The sequence below is a fragment of the Syngnathus floridae genome, chromosome 1, assembly GCF_059516105.1.
Source record: "Syngnathus floridae isolate MCC-2025c chromosome 1, RoL_Sflo_1.0, whole genome shotgun sequence".
Lineage (NCBI taxonomy): Eukaryota > Metazoa > Chordata > Actinopteri > Syngnathiformes > Syngnathidae > Syngnathus > Syngnathus floridae.
In genome coordinates this window covers 22,897,300-22,915,287 of record NC_142413.1, presented here as the reverse complement: position 1 = coordinate 22,915,287, position 17,988 = coordinate 22,897,300, and the positions used below count along the sequence as shown (strand labels likewise).

Here is a 17,988-nt window from a genome sequence, read left to right as displayed (position 1 = left end):
CCACCCACTACACAGTTTCCTGAATGTAAATGAGTTTAGTTTAGAACTATATCGAAGAAAAGTGCCAGCCAGTCACTCCCTGCTGTGTCATGACTTTGAGTATGTTAAATGTGACTGTGTAAACAGAGAGGCTGTCATAACAAGAGACGCTGAAGATAAGGTTGATGCACGCTGAACACACACCGTGCCCAGTCTTTCACGTAGGTGTTGTCATTTATTAAGCAATTTGTGCCGCTGAGCAAAACACGAATATGATAAATGTTTAATTCCCAGCACGGTAAGTGAGGAAAATCGAGACCCCCTCCCTCACCCCCGAAATTGAAATCCTTTTGTCTTATTAGTATAGCTGTATGACTCCACGCTCAGGCATGCTTAACAGAATCCCGGGACATGCCTGATTGTCTTTCTCAATTTTATTATCTTTGGTGACAGCGAATAAACCACAGGCACAAAGAAACTAAGGAGAGTGAGGAATAACAAACGGTCGTGAGATCATTGTGCGTGGTTTTTCTCCGGATCCTTCACGGCAAGCCACCCCTGTGACCTTATATCATAATGTTGAGATTGAATGGTTGTAATTAAAATGTTCCCCAGCTCTCACCCCCTGGGCTCTGTAGCTTCAGAGCAAGATAAACACACTAAATCACATTGATAGTTTAGCAAAACGTTGTGCTGGGAGTTACCAAATCTCATCCCAAATATAAAACCAATAATGTCATAAAGTTGAGAAAACACTCAAGTGTCCAATAGAATATTGCAGTGTGCTCATCAGCATTTAGACGAGCCATCCGTGCAAAAAAGCGATAACAAACAACAGCCAGCAGCGGTCATGCGGGGCTGCTCCGCGGTGGTCCCTGCTGTGTCATTTCCAAAAAGTTTATAATGCGGCAGGCTCCTAAGAGACAACTTAAAGAGTCAAGGACCCGTCCTTGAGGTGCCAACAGTCCATCCGGCTCCTCTGCGGGCCAGGAAACACATTCGGGATCCAAACCCAGCAGCAAAGGAAGGATGTCGCTCATGCTCGCAAGTGGTTAACTCCGAGGTGCGTGCCAGTGGGTCTGTCCGGCACCATGCAGCATGCCAGCCTCCTCCCAGCACGCTTATATACATCCAACATTTTTCCCTGCTTATTGTGGCAGCAAACATCTTTCATCTAACAACTGCAGCACCTTTGGCAAGAGACTTTCAGGAGTGAAAACCTATTATTACCTCTACAGAGCTAAGCACAACCTGGTACTGATAATGTTTTTGATGTGCCAAAAGATTCCTTTTATTTTTTTTAAGCCTCTATCAAAGTATAATTTTGCAAGACCTTTTGACTTAACACTGGCGACAAACTGCCTTCTCACAAACTAAGCGAGGCCAACAGAAAAATGAAGAAGAAATGACCGCTGCTTGCAGTGAGGCACACAAAACGATAGTGCTCTCTGGAATGATTTCTATTGGACATTTTCCAAATCAACCCCACAAGCAAGTCTTGGTCATGTTTGTTAACAACCTTTCCCAAAAACTACAAAGAGCAATTGTGCTAAAATGAACATTTTCCAAGCAGTTGCTTCTCAGTACAAATAAAGTGGCTTGCAGTTTGAAATCCGGTGCGCTTTATCTTTTTTATCTTCTCACCAAAGATATACACTTACCATGATTAGAAGCCAGCCTCAGCTGTTAGCGAATCACACGACTTTGGTATTTCATTTTCAGCTGATGCACTGTGGCCATGTACGTAGGTGAAAGGTGCACAAGTCCAGGCATGAAAAAAGAAAAAAACTGAGCTGGGAAATGCAGCATGGTGCCTCAGGGCATCAAGACTGCCAGAAAATACATAGAATTTAAAAGCATAGTGGTTCTAGGAAGTAATATACATAAGCTTAGCAATTTTTAGCTTTTTTGGCCGCTGGATTGTGGCTCTTCATTTTGATTGTGACACATTAGGAGATACATTATAAAAACACTCCATACAAGCAACAAGGCAATCTACAGGTCAATTCCTAATCAGTGAACTCGCTCTTCAACACACATAATAATGTGTGATCGTAGACATCAAAATGGTCTTACAATTTACAATTGCAGCCCCACCGTTTTCCCAGCAGATTGGGGAAGAAAAATCATTCTAACGGCACAGGGTAAATTGCCCAAGGTAATCTTTTATAGCCAGACGGTAATCTGGCTTTGGCTCAATTTTCCCTCTCAGCCTCCTGCTGTGCTATTTAAAGAGATGCAGTATATGGACACTGGTCATATTTTTTTTAAATCCTCATTTTAGAGTACAATAGGCATCTTTGGGGGCAAAAAAAATCTTTGAATTACCTTTGCAATGGCACCACTTCGCTGCGGGCAAGTAATGCACAATTAAGCCTTTCAAATTCAGCGTGACTGGTCACAGTAACGGTCATTTATTACATTAGTTTTGGTCCCATGAAGTTATTACCAGATTTGCGCAAATCTTATTCTACATTAAGGTAGCATTTGGAGGCAACACAACACTGATATGTGGGAAATTATGTTATCCCAGTTTTCTTGCAAACATCAGCATTAATGTAGTAATAGAGGTCAGTCAAATATTCACATACTTCTGCGGAACAGTTCCTGAGGGAAACATTTGGCTCTTTGCTGGATTTCAAAACATTATGTGGCGTGTGTGTGTGTGTGTGTGTGTGTGTGTGTGTGTGTGTGTGCGTGCGTGCGTGCGTGCGTGCGTGCGTGTATGCGTGCATCTGGTTGACTGGGTTATCTGAGTGGTGTAATCTAAATGGACAGGCCTTGTGCCTCGCTATACTTAATACTGGACTTTAAGCACCATGATCGAGGAAAGCGATACGACAGAATGGACTCGTGTATTCACATAGACGTAAATCTAGCCAAAGAAGCAATCTTAGTCATAATTTAACCAGACACGAGTGATTAATGGTGAAAACAGAGCAATGCTTTTGTGCCTTTGAAGAATGCTGAGTCAGGACAGACATTTGCCATATTTTGTCTTGCTAAACTGAATTCATATCCAGCCAGTGAAATTATAGCAATGTAGATGGGGTAAATTTGGATTTTCACTTGGCCATCTGCTCTAAAAGTACATTATGAAAAGGTTTTGCTATTTTACCTAGTGACAGTTAAAAGAAATGGCTCAGATAATGAATGGATGGAGAAATGACACAAGAAAGTAACTAAGAAGTTGGATAATTAAAGTTCCTGTGAAATGAAGGTTAACACATCAAGCGAGCTGGCAGGTAAACAAGCTCCCGGGAGCTTTGTTGTTTACCTGCCGGTTGATTAGAAGCACTGGTGGCTAATGCCAAACTGTGGCAGAGTTTCTACTTTCTTGACGTGCATTTGGGTCAAATGCAAAGGGGTCCTCTGCGTACACCCGAGTGGATTACTGCGTTCCGTTTTTACCACGCCAAGTATAGTGTTAAAATGAAAATCCGTTTAACGCTCTAGTGTATGCCCGCAAATCAGTAATACATCTCAGTTTTGTATGTTTTAAGTTATTATCTTCAAATATCCATCCAACTATTCATTTTCTTGTACATTAAAAATGTATTCAGAAATCTTTTAATTGATTTTCCAGTCTTTTAAGACATACCGATTAAGCCTGCAAAGGAATGATCACGTACAACAGTTACAACACAGCAGCACAATCTGATGAGATCCGGAGAGCGATACTGCAAGTTTGTGATGAGAGCTTTTGAGCAAATTACCGTATACTAAGCCCTAATGTCCCACTCCAGTCTTGTGGTGGCAGTAATGCAGATTACAAAGCGATTGACAACTTTCAAAGACCCTCCTACAGAAGACTTAGACATTGATTGGTGTCTGATTGCGCTAGACCAGTGGATTTCAAATTGTTGCACGAGGCCTTGTGGTGGGCTTGGCGGGAGAATTGTCCATCCACCTTTGGCAGTATTAACCAATGTCCCACAAAACATCTTTTAACGTAGTGGCAGAAAAAACATCAAACGTTGCCAGGTCTTGCATCATAATAATAAGGGGAGCCTTTTAGATGGAGGCTATTGTTGTGAGTTGCCTCTGGATGAAGGGAAAGTTGAGCACAAGGCGACAGACAACTAGTGGTTGGCATTTCGATTTGATACCCTGGGGCGTACTTTTGCAGTGACCATAATGGATGACTGCTGGTTTTCTGCCGTGCCCATTATCCACGACTGTAATGGTGCCTTTCTTGCCCTCAAAGCTCTGCCCTGAAGTAAGAAAAATGAGGCTAAAGGCATACTGAGCTCTAATAAACCAAATATTACAATCTAAACACTAAAAGGGATGCAGGAAAAAGTCAGCGAGTGATTGCTGATTTTTCCGGCATGAGTTAAGTAGCTCATTTTGTAGAGACTTGGGAAACAGAGACTGAATCCTACTGCAAAGAAAATCAAACCACAAATACATGTTGGTCTGCTTACTGACTGCTGTCGAGGTTGTGGGTGAGTTCTAATCTATCTCAGCAGACTTTGGGTGACAGGAGTGTATTACCTTGAACTGATCACTGATCAACTTAAGTTTTCAATAAACCCACCATGCAAGGTTTTGGAATGTGGGAGCAAACTGGATTATCCAGAGTTTATGGAGAAGGAAGGATGGAGAATTGTGGGTATTCATACACTGCCAATGACCAAGAAGTTGAACTCAAAAGCTAAAGCGCATTTTCTGCAAAGGTTTCTCTCCAGTATGAGAAAAGGTTTGTTTTCAGTGTGAGAAGTTTGTTTCAAGGGTGGGGGGGATCAAAATTGATGAATAATGATCCATTATGGGCCACTTTGATTTCCCAGCAATCCTGATGTCGCCTTGAGTAAGGCATCGAACACCTACAGAATACAGTAGTGAAGCCACCAAGGCCATTAACAACGTTTTCAATTTTGTTGAGCATAAACTAAAGCAACTGTGACTGGCAGAGATTTATTTACATTGTGTAATAATACAATTAAGTGATGCAAAAGTGATGCATGTGGAAGCACAGTTCCCTTGTTAGATCCGAGTGTTGTTTCTCTTGCCACCCATCTTTTCGCTTTCTAAAGCACCTCATTAGGATTGCGGGCGTGCTGGAGCCTACCGAAGCGGTCTTTGGGCACTAGGAGGGGTCTGCCCTAAACTGGCTGCCAGCCAATCGCAAGGCACATACAGACAAACAACCACCCTTAAAGACAATATAAATTCAAAATGAGATTCTCAAAATAAATTGTAATTAAACTCATAGGTCAGTACAGTACTAAATATAAGAGAAACTGTTTAATGTCTAATTTTATGTGAGTGCTCACCATATCTGCAACAGGTACCATCTGCAACCAGGGTTGGAATTGAGGGGTTAGATCACCAAATGATTCCCGAGCGCGGCACCGCTGCTGCTCACTGCTCCCCTCTCCCCCAGGGGATGGATCAAAATCACATGGGGATGGGTTAAATGCAGAGGACAAATTTCACCACACCCAGATGTGTGTGTGATGATGATCATTGGGACTTTAACTTTAACTTTATCTCCAGAACAATCCAGGGGAGCGCAACCAGTCTTGGAATTATTGACTATAAAGTGCGAGTAAACCATGGTGTACCTAATAAAAGCTCAGGTCTCACCCCGTTGCTCGTCAACACAGCAGATATGTCAGAGACATCCTGCTGCAGCTTGGCGGCGACCTGCGGAGTGGCCCGGAGTCATCCCCACTGTCACTCTGTTTATTTGACCTTTCACACGATGGGAGGAAACAGGACACGGGTGCCCCGGTGTGTTTGTGCAGATAACGACAAAGAGCGTACTTCTGCCTGTAGTTTGGAGCGTCAAGCGATGAGCTTGTGTATCCCAAAGTTCAGGTGCTCGATGGCCGGACAACCCGCTTTACTGCCCATTCATGGATTTGAGCTTTGATGGTGCTTAAATGATTAGTTCAAGTTAGTGTGCACTGTCGCAGCTGCAGCAACTAAATCACCACTCTGGGGGTTTTCCCCATTAGCGGGGTACAATAACAGAGAATAGCACTTTCAGTTAGCTACAGAAAAAAAAACATATTTTACATATGGTACGTAGTCAAATCAAACCTGTGATGAATAATTTCCCCAAATAAATAGTGTTTGATTAATACAGTGTATAATGTGCATGGCCCAAAGATTCTCAATGTTTATAATTCATATAATGTCAAACGAATCTTTAGATACGTCAGCTCGTACCAACTACACAAATCAGGTAAACTTTAATTCAATGGATGCATAACTGTTTACGCATACACAGTGTCACTTGAGTGCACTCGCAGAGGAATGACTCAAGAATGCAATTATTTCCTCTGCCGTTTGAGCACAAGGCAGAGATGTCTTTTAATTACATTTTGTTGGCTTGTTTATTAGTTTGCATGATTATGCAAGAATTTCACAAAAATGACACTTTGTGTAGAGGGGACAACAAATTACAGAAATCTATTATTCACCTTTTGCTGTTACAGTCCACTTGCACTAGGCGTCAAGCAAGGGATTATTGGCAACTGTACGGAGCTGCACCTGGAACAGGTCAGGATTGTTCGGCCTTGGCGCAGTTGGATAAAACAAAACATGAAGCCTATCATGAATCCAAAACAAATATATCAGCAGGGATGTTGCCTGTAACATAATTTTGATGAATTGGATTGAAATATCACTTACAGTAGCTTAGATATGCAGAACTTTATTGCAAAATGACAAACTCACTTTACTGTATAGGGCACTATGTAGTTGACTGGGAGTGATTCCAAACACTGTCAGTAAAGACGGCCGTACACAGACTGACACAGCTGAAACGGACTTAACTGTTGCCAAGTGTGCAAGTTTGGCAACTTGTTTTAATGAGTCAGCCACTAATTATCCTACGTTCGAAAATTTCAATTGCCAGTGTTGCATCGTCATGGACATTTTCTTGCTGCCCTCAGTCTCCTCTCAAATACATTGTATTCCTAACCGTAAACCTTGGGAGTAGCGGCGATAAGAGCCTTTGATTGATAAAAGAAGGACTAGCTTTATATTGAGTACAACTTCATTATTGCGGGAGGGCAACAGGTGAGTAATGGAGGAGATTGATGGACCAAGCCCTCTAGCTGCTGCCATTGATCTCCGAGCTGAAGAAGGGCAATTATTTGCCTCCTAGCCCTTTCAAAAGAAAAAGTGGTCATCAACATTGAAGAAAAACGTTTGAGAAAACTCAGCTCTTCTTAGGTGAGGAGCTGAGCTACCGTCAAACAGGCTTATGAAACAGTGTTTCATAAGTCTCTGTCACTTTAGGTTACCTTATATATCACTTTTCAGGAACTCCTAACTTCCTGAACATTATTGATCTTTATAGCAAAAACATGAACATAAAAATCATAGAAATGGTTTTATTAACTTTTTTATAAATATTACAGCCCTTGGGTTATGTGGCATACATCAAGACAGTATTCCATTTCTTGCCAAATGCCTTTAAAATTCTATCCGAAATCTCGTTAAACACGTGTCGACGACTCATTGTTACCCAACTTTAAGACCCAAAATGCCTTCTCCTTTCCAATGAATGGCGCTTTACACGCAGAAGGAAGCGTTTACGACTCCATTACATTCCAGCGCCAGTGTTTTGTCTTTGAAGATGACGGAGCTCATTTACACTGCGCATACATTGTCTCCACATTGCAAGTTAATGATGAGAGACCTTTCAGGTGAAAGAATCCATTAACTTGCAGCACTGATAATATTTGATATAATGGTTCTCTAAATTGAAAACATCACCAGCCGGTGGAACAAAAACTTCATTAGTATCATCCATCTAGTCTTTTAGGTTTGACACCGTGGCTTTGCGGCAATTAACTCAGTTTGTGGAAGCTGAAAATTTTTGGTCCAATTTGCATCTAATGGAGCAGACCAAAAAATGATCACCTGATTACTGCGACTTGAGCGTCTTTTTCCGTGTGATGTAACTGAACCACATATTTGCGTCTGTAGGCATCACGTCAAACAGCAGCGTCCTCCCATTTTCAGGTTTCCATAAAATACATACACAACTTTATAGCTTCAGCAAACGTGGCACTGTTGTGGTATGCAATGAGATTGAAATTAAACAAGCGTGACAGAAAGCAAGTGTGCCAAAAGCAACCCATTAGTCATCACAACAAAAAGAAAACATATCTGAGATGCAGAAGCTAGAAAGGAAACGGAGAAAAAAGAAAAATCCCATCAGTGAGTGACAGCACAAATAATGACATGAAGTAGACAAATAGCAGTGTGATTAATATAAATGTGAAATGACGAAGATGAAAGTTTTCCTCCGCATACTGTAGTAGTTTTCATCATAACTAAAAATTCAAATATTTGAAAGCCGTCTGCTCATTTGTTGGCATGACAAGGATTTTTTTTTTCCACACAAAACACTCCACTGTCTCCGAGGTAGGCACGTATTTCTTTCTGGCCTTCTTTGAGACCGGAGCATTCAGTTTTTTGCTACTCGGGGGTTTCAGAGCACCGGCTCAGTGGCTGCACTGCAATTATCAAATCTTGCTAATTGTGTTCTTGATTCGGAAAGCTTACATTCCAGCCTTCTTTGCTCTCTCAGAATTTGTATGCAGGAACGCTTTGAAATGTACATTTGCCATGATGGTACGGCAGAATTCACAGAGTTCGGGTAAGCCGGACAGAAATAGATGGATGGGTGGATGGAATATTTTCAAACTCTAATGACATGCGACAGTGTGTTTGTCCCGAAAAGCAATCGCTTCAGGGAGGAAAATTGCCTCTGGAAATGCACTGGTTGGAAAAAACATGATTTGAATAGGGCAGAACATGCCAGTTACTTTGAACCATCCACAAGTATGTTGGAAAAAGGCCGCTGGACAAATTGCACACCTTCCAGAAGAACTCAGAAATACTAACGAGAATACATTGGAGATTTCTGTCACAAAATGTTTACAATTATTACCCTCAATTGCTCGTCCGGAGCTAAATGAAGGTTAATGTTTTTCGTCACATATTTTTGGCATTGCTCTTCATTCAATTGCCTTCCATTCGTATTCACTATTTTAATGTTTAAAGTCAGGCTGACATGAGTTGCTCTTAGACAACATGCAATATAACATTTTATAAAATCTTTTTAGTATGAGCACGAAAGAGGAGATAGAAATTATATGCCAAGTTATAAAAATAGGTTCTGTGTCGTATAACATAACGTAAAAAATATTTTTATTTTTTCACTAGAGAACTTTTCACTTTACTCAAGTAAAGAAATTGAATCAGGTGTACTTTTTTTCAATATAATGAGATGGGCAAATATTCTTGAATGTTCTAAACACCTGCTTCCATACTAGCGTCACATTGAGCCCAATAATCTCATTCAATTCCATAATTTATTCCATAATTTATACAAATCAGTTGAAATTGACTCAACGGCACCTCAGCTGGTACATCAAAGTAGCACACCCCAGTTTCCAGAATTTAGTAGTCCAATACGATGTCATGTTTTACCACAACTACCTTAAGCATCTTGACTTGAGCGTTACCTTTTTTTTTTTTCACAGTTTTGATTATCGCCTATTTGAAATCAATAAAGCTCTTGCTTGGACATAAGAACATAATCCATATAAGACTATATATAAGACTGCACTGATACCTACAGCGACAACCGCATAGTGAAGTTTGCTGACGACACGACTCTGGTGGGTCTCATCACGAAGGGCGACGAGACTCGTTACAGGTCGGAAGTTGACCTTCTGACCACGTGGTGCAGGGACAACAACCTCCTGCTGAACGTAAACAAGACCAAGGAAATCGTTGTTGACTTCCGGAAGAGTCACACAAAACACCTGCCGCTGATCATCGACGGTGCTGTGGTGGAGAGGGTGAGCTGCACCAAGTTCCTGGGGGTGCACATCAGTGAGGACCTCTCCTGGTCTGCAAACACCGCGTCACTGGCAAAGAAAGCTCAGCGCCGCCTGAGCTTCCGCAGGAAGTACATGTGCATGTGCTCCTCAGGCAGTCCTGTCTACATTCTACCGTGGCACCATTTAGAGCATCCTCACCAGTTGCATCGCTGTCTGGGGTGGTATCTGCACTGAACACAACTTGAAGGCCCTGCAGCGCATAGTGAATACGGCTGGTAAGATTATTGGTGCTTCGCTCCCCTCCCTGAAGGACATTTACACCTCCCATCTTGCCCGCAAGGCAACCTCGATTGCGAGTGATGTGAGTCACCCGGCTCACTCTTTGTTTGACCTTCTGCCCTCTGGGAAGAGGTACAGGAGCCTGCGCTCCCGCACCACCAGACTCGCCAACAGCTTCTTTCTCCAGGCTGTTAGGACCCTGAACTCGCTACCCCCTTCTGCGTAGCGTGCGGCACTGATGCGCTATTTTACTGGAATGTCTGCTGTACGCTCACTTGCTCCTTTTTGCTCCTCTTATTTATTTATTTGTTGTGTTATTTATTCATTATTTATTCAGCACGCTGTTGTTTATTTGTTTACTTGATTCTCTATTGTGGGCCATGTCTTGTCACCGTGGGATAGGGGGGAACGAAATTTCGGTTTCTTTGTGTGTCTTTGGCATGTGGAGAAATTGACAATAAAGCTGACTTTGACTTTGACTTTGACTATACACAAATAGAAGGCTGATTACAACACATCCTGTGGAATATTGTCAGAAAGTGATTGACTTGATTTGAGCACAATTTTGTCAGCGTCTCACCTTAACCATGGCTAAAGCCTTTATGGTGGAGCTCGCTCTCTGAAGCGCCCTTCTATTTTTCTCCAGCTTCTACTGCATGTTCCATACACTCCACATGACTTTCTCCATCTCCTCTTCCCACTCCGTCTGTGAGTGCTCCAGCAGAGAGGCCTCGTCATCATGCAGGATCTGATGGAGAGGTCATAATTCCCCGCTGATATTGGCTAGAGGGAATCATTGAAGCAGCTCTCGGCGAAGCAGCTTTCGATGCTTTTTTTTTTTTTTTTTTATTGCGCAGCGAGAAAACATAAAGTCTATGAATACTATGATGTTATTCAACAAGCGCTTCAAACACTTGGGCAAAAGTACACATGTGAAGAAGGTGGAGTAAATTCATTCTTCGACTCGCAGGTCTGTTTGTCAAACAACTAGAGAATGTTTACACAGGCTTGGACATTTCCTGGTCCTCGTCTTGACCGTGCATACTTATTGTCTATCTGGATCGCACATGATGTTTTCATTTCCAGCTACGCTACCCTGACAGACGTTGATTGACTTTATTTTACATTTGACCACAAATCCATAATATTTGATATCTAAACTGTAAAACACAGCCATCGTTGTACACATCAAAGCACACATCACTTCCATCTGCAAACATCATTACGTATGTACAACGGCATACTGTCAACAGCCATTATGGAGGGGCACATGCATTCTTATCTGCTAAGTGTTCTGCAAAGCGCACCTTTATGTGGTATCCATCTTGTCTTTGTGTCTGTTAATCCCACAGATGAAGTCATCTTTCCTCAGGCGCCGCACTGCCTCTTTCAGCTGTTTCTGCAGAACAAATAATGAAGTGTCACAACAAAGAACGCATGCCTCGTTCACTCAAGTCAAGTGAAAGCGCAAAACTGATGCTGAAAATGTTTATTGCTTTGTTTGATGTGTTTATAAAACCTTCATCTCGATTGAGCCAAAGTTTACACAAATCATAAGCACAATTTTTTTTCCAAATGGTTATTTTCAGCCTTCTCCTTGTGCCTACTATGTGACTGTTATGTCAGTCGTACAAAGGGATGTTTTGGTGAGCTTGCCTGAGCAAATGGGATATGTGTAGCTGGGAAATATTTGCTAACGCAACAGCACAATGGAAATGTCAAACACAATCTGTTCAATGCAGCTTAATGACTTTCAAGTTGTTTCTAATTGCAAAACTTCAAATTGGAGACGTTGTGGGAAAAAAATCATATCACGAAACTCTACAGCCAATTTTAAATATAATACATGGAGAATAACCATTAAAAAGTATATCATCATTTGAAAATCCCTGACACGGAATCATGGCAAAAGTGTTTGTTGACAAGATTCTCTACTCATTTTCATAAGCCATTATGCTACATGCTATTTATGCATCTGCTTGATAAACTTTGTTATAATTTGTGTGTGTTACTGATATTTAACTCTTTGACTGCTGTGGATGTTTGTATTCGCTTTGGATTTGAGAAGCTCGGGGGTGAAATCTCGGCTTGTCACGTACATTTTGAGGGAGAGGAATGCCAACAAGTTGGAAGTCGGACAAGTTTTGCCACCGTACATTTCAACTGAGTGTGTATATCTATGATATAAATCGATTATGCGTCACATAGGTAAAACGGCAGGATGATTTAATTGGTCGTGTTAGGTTACGGATTTTAGTTATTGATCTGACTCCAAATTGCGATCAACACTTAACACATAAATTGCTATGTCCTAATCCACACACTGGCGCACCTAACAATTTTGCGAGTTCGTTCTGTCAAAGAGAAGACCAGTAGATCAATTAGACCAAATTTACCAATTATTTATTCCTGACAAAGCGCACTAATACAGGCCGGGGTCCCGGGTCCCTCACACTAAAACTCGTGCGTTTTTGTGACCACCAAAAGACGACACATTCTTCCGGGTTGCCCAGTTTTAAAGAAACACAATATGAATATTAAAGCATGCAAAATATTGTGAGATGATTGATCGATGGCCATCTCCTCCCCATGTCGGTGTTATCGCTGATGTCAGGTGGTTGGATTTCCCCGCGAAGCCGGGCCACATAGACGTGCTGTTGTTCTCGTTCCTCAACGACCTTGAGATGTTCTCGTCCGGTACTCCCTGTCTGAGCCTATACACAACACTTCAACGAAAACAAGTTCATGCAGTTTGCCTGCACATTCTTCGCCACCCACCAATCCACACGAGCACTCCAATACTAGATATTATATTAATATGATTATAAGTTTAACACAACCTTAAAAATATGTTTGCAAACTGCCGAAAGCACATTTCCCTTTAGTCGGTATGAGTTTTTATTATCAACAAAAATATTGGCTGATTATTTTGACTTTTTATGATACATTAACCCATCGCACCCTTGAAGGAATATTTGTCATATCACAGTGTGGGGAATTGGCAATTTAGCACCCTCTTCAGCTGCAGGTCAGGCGGACTAGCCTGAGGCTAGTGTGGAGTTTCCAAGTTAACGTAACAAGTCAGTGAGCAATTGGCTAAGGCAGCATTATCGTAACAAATTAGAGCCAGTGTTTTTAAACGTGTGTCGAAGCACATTCTATCAAGCATGTAAAGGCGGTTTATTTAAATTTATAATTCATGGAGAGATGTTTTGTAAAAGAGTTAAATTGTGGTATGTCAAGCTCAATTGAGATAGCAGTTAGAACATTTTGGAGCATGTACGGTTCTAAAAAAAACGTCAGGGGGTAGGGGGGTCTTGGAAATAGTCTCACCCAGGGAGTAATTCAGTGTAGAACCGCCACTGCATACAACAGAATAAATAATAGCTTTTGGAGATAATATACCAGCTTTGTGGTCAACGGCCCCATGTCTTACACTTTGTGAGCCAATTTTGCGAGACTATAATTATTTTAGTAATAAAAGTTTGGAGGACATTTTTGTTTTTCTGATGTGACTAAAAAAGCCACAGTTCCCTGGTTAAAATGATCACTGTGATGCTGTGGATTTACCTTAACGTTTCCAATCCAAGTTTTTCTTTGCAAGCCTGATTTAAAGTCCCAATGATCATCGTCACACACACATTTGGGTGTGGTGAAATTTGTCCTCTGCATTTAACCCATCCCCATGTGATTTTGATCCATCCCCTGGGGGAGAGGGGAGCAGTGAGCAGCAGCGGTGCCGCGCTCGGGAATCATTTGGTGATCTAACCCCCCCAATTCCAACCCTTAATGCTGAGTGCCAAGCAGGGAGGCAATGGGTCCCATTTTTATAGTCTTTGGTATGACCTGGCCGGGGTTTGAACCCACAACCTTCCAGCCTCAGGGCGGACACTCTACTACTAGGCCACTGAGCTGGTACTTTATGTTAAATTACCATGCTAGTTGGTTTGTTGTTCAACTCTTTAAAGGCAATGCATACATACATTTCTGTCGTAATAAACTGTACGTTTGAAAACATCTGACACAGGAATAACGACAAACATTTTTTTTAATGTACTTTTAGAAATCCTTCAACGGGGAATTCGCGTGTGTTGGTGTGGTGGCGTATTTAGACTGCGTTATCTAAAACAGTATATAAAGTGTCCCTACACTAATTAAATGACTCGGAAACGTAACACAAATAAAATAAAATAAAATAGAAAATACAATAAAATAAAATAAGCAGACAGAAATGTTTATCCGGCCGTCGTGGCGCTTACCTTACCCGTGGACATCAGCAGAAATACGGGAATCGCAAAAGCGCTGATTTTAAAGGGAAAGTGTCACACAATTCAAGTCGGGGAACACACAACAAACAAAATGCATATTCCACCTTTTCATATTAAAGAATGCATTTAAAAAATACGCCTGTTAATCATCATTTAACAGATCAATTTTGTGTTATTATAGTCCAAAATAATTGAATTTAAAAAAATTGTAATTAATTTATACCAATTTTTTTTTAATGTTTACCATGCTCATTTGTGTTTCACACATACACACGCACAGAACTACATCACACATTAGAGACAAAAATTTGTGTATATGTGAATCTGCATGCAGGGACCGCACCGCGATTTTGCAGAGGGCGACTGTAGTTTTAGGTTGTGATACTATTGGTCACCGTTAGACGGCAGCATTTACACCAGGTCTCATACTGCACGACACTACAATGTGCTATACCCATTAATTTTTAAGCCGTGGAAGGAAATGTTGGACAAACATAGTGCTTAACAAGTACAAAAATAAAAGTTGAGTTGAAAAAATGCACCTACTGAATTCTTACACTTAATGCTGGCTTGCTGTTTAGCAGTTTTGAAAGTATGATTATTGAATGATATTTTTAATGTAACAGAGCCCCTTACTCTGGGGGGAAAAATCAGAGTGTTTTTTTTTTTGTCTTTAAACTCTTTGTTGTTGAGTTAAGAGAGTGGATGTATTCATTCATATAGTGCAGAATGCATCGTAAAAAAATTAATTGTATTACGAGTGCATATTTTTGCACATATGCAGGAATTATTTATTTATAGTTTAAATGGTATCGTAGTAATACATGTGGTTATTAAGTGCATGGTTCGATGAGGCCCCCGAGCTACTTCTAGCTAACATTAAATAACCTCACCAGAACATAAAACTAAACATGCCTGCAACAGTAGTCTGTCATGTATAAACCGGCATACTGAAATGTTCGTCAGTGTTAGCTTTACCGCTCCATTGTTTTTTTTTTTTTTAGTCTATTTTTGTTTTTACATAGTTCAAAATAAAAATGGAAAAAAAAATAACACCATACACCAGAGACAGCAAGATAATGCCGCTGAAGAGAAACAAGTCGAGAGCGCCAGAGAGTGTTGGTTTTCAGAAAGAGGACACAACTAGAGCAAGAACAAGAATGAAGATTCTGAGAGTGATGAGGCTTGGAATGACATCCAAGCGGAATGTGAGACACAGACAGAGAATTGCTGGAAAAATGCATTTGCCTGACCGCGTGCGTGCGTGCGTGTTTGTGCGTGTTTGTGTGTGTGTGTGTGTGTGTGTGTGCGTGCGCGTGCGCGTGTATGCGTGCATCTAATCTCCTGTATTGATCTACTTGATAAACATAGTCGCTTCATTCCACATCATGCTTTCTGTATGTAATTATGTTCATTTCAATGTAACAGAAGTCATCAATAACAATCACACACGGCATTGACTTTAACTCCTTACTAGTAGTATAAAGTCTTTAAAGCACTATTATTTCATTATTATAGAAACAATATTTTGTTTAAAATACTTGGGAGTACAGTATATAACAATTGTCTGGAAGTGGTGTTACATTTTTTTAGGTTATGCTTTGACTTAAAAGCACTTATTGTTGAAACTTTTATAAGTGAAGAAAATATTTTGATTAGGACCTGTAGTCTGCCAGTTGTGTTGTAAAATCCAAATAACAAAGTATACATCTATCCTCTTCTATGCTGTGTCCAAGCTGATGTCCATGAATGTGTTTTGCTTGAACTACAACACAAGGACAAGAGCCCGGTTTTGCTGAATTTACATGTTGAGTCTCGCCATTGGACATTTAATTATCTGACTACTTGTGTTTTATTATAATTGTGTTTTTCCTCAGCCAGAGTTTGACAGTTTGGTTATTTAGGTCTTTGGCCACTATGGTGAGGAGCAGTTAATGATCTTTTACTCATAAAAGTTGACTTAGTTCAGAACAAACGACCCTCTGCCCCATTTCTGAAATGATGACTATGCTCCTGCATGTAAGGATAATGAGATTATTTCTTCAACAGTTTGTATTTTGCCACTGCGCAAACATAAAAGTCATTAGAAAAGTCATTGTGATTCATTGTAAGACCAGCAATTCTCACGGATGTCTTTTGAGGGCAACTATAACAATGCAAACAGCATGAGGAATTTATTGACTTTTACTTGCGAAATTTACCCTTGCAAATCACTGGGGATAAAAACAATAAAAACAATAATGAATGTTCTAGGAGTTTTTTTTTTCAAGCAATACATTTCATAATAGCAGACATTTGCAGCTTTTTACTGACTTGGAGTCACTGCTTTAATAAATAAGAGGAGCTCATCATCATCACAGTGTATGTAAAGTCAGTCACTCCTCCAGGAGATGGAGAAAGAAGGAGAAACAGGAGGAGCACTTCCAGAGGTTGTTTGGAGATTTCCAGTCAACACCTGAGTTGTCTGATGCACCACCGACAGCTTCACACCGCGCTAATGTGGTACACCTATGCTACAGAGAATATTCTACTGGCAGCGTCATCTGAGCTGACTGGATGGCCTGATTCTTTCAGGTTCAGATGGAGACCCCTCAGGAGACCATTTTGCTTCTCGTTAAAACATTCACACGCACATAGAAATCATACAACTGCATTCCGTAATCTTGAGGCAATTCACTGAGGTTGGATGAAATTTGATCCGTATATGATTCGGAATTCAATCCAGCCTTTCCATTGATCGTTTTGTTCTCGACCAATTACTGAAGGTCTTGGCCAATGACAAATTAAAAGACAGCATTGATATAGTCTGAAAGATGGCTTGCTTTTTATCGGCCCAGCCTTAGAATGAAAGGAAAAACAGTGGGGGAATGAAATCAAAGCATCCCACGCAATTGTTTGCCCAGCATCCAATTAGAAAACTTCACACACAGTCGGTCCCTTTAATCAATTCATTGTAATGAGTAAAGAACTAACGGCCCTCATCTGTCTTGGAAGTTGAGGCTGCACTGAGGTCACCCCCCCCCCCCCCCCCCCCCCCCAGTTGCATAAGAAGCCTGATTGACATTTCTACATTTCCTCAGTCATTATCCACAAGGCTTACACTTCACACAGAAACGTAGAGAAAGACACAGAACTAGCCAAGCTGCGCTTGTGCCGGATTTTGTGGCTGTGTGACGAAAAGACGTCACAGAAGATTACCTTAGCGCATTCCAATCAGTCTTACCAAGCCCCGGACAGTGAGAAAGCAAGATTAGATTAGATGTTAAGTATATACTACGTATATTCGAGCATTCGTGCTCTTGCTTTGGCTTTACACCGATTTTCTAATGGCCGTGGTGTAAAGTAAGAGGCAGCAAAAAGATTTAAAATCATCTTTGTTGAGTGGATTGTTCTGCGCCAGCACTCTTTAAAGGCATAACTCAGAAGAATGAGATAGATCACAAAGTTGGTTTTCAGACAGGTCAAGCCAGGATATCTGTCAACTTTGACTGCACATAGACTCAGTACACATAGAGAGAGGTGAGCATAGCTCTTATAATTGAAAGAATAAATAGAGGTGGAGAGCCAGGGTGCCCCAATCAATATTAGGCCAGCTCATGTTGCTGAAGCAATCATTAATGTATCATCAAATACCACTTGCATGA

The 17,988-nt window shown here is 41.0% G+C and overlaps 1 protein-coding gene across 1 annotated transcript in view; it reads right to left on the bottom strand.

Moving 5' to 3' along the window:
- flt4 (fms related receptor tyrosine kinase 4) overlaps positions 1–11,487 on the bottom strand; it is a 69,653-nt gene extending 58,166 nt beyond the window's left edge. The window contains exons 1-2 of the mRNA XM_088388165.1: positions 11,384–11,487; positions 10,657–10,824 (exon numbers count right to left, since the gene is read on the bottom strand). The gene's annotated coding sequence lies outside the window, so the exon portion shown is untranslated. The remainder of the gene's footprint in view (positions 1–10,656; positions 10,825–11,383) is intronic.
- Positions 11,488–17,988: the final 6,501 nt, after the last annotated feature.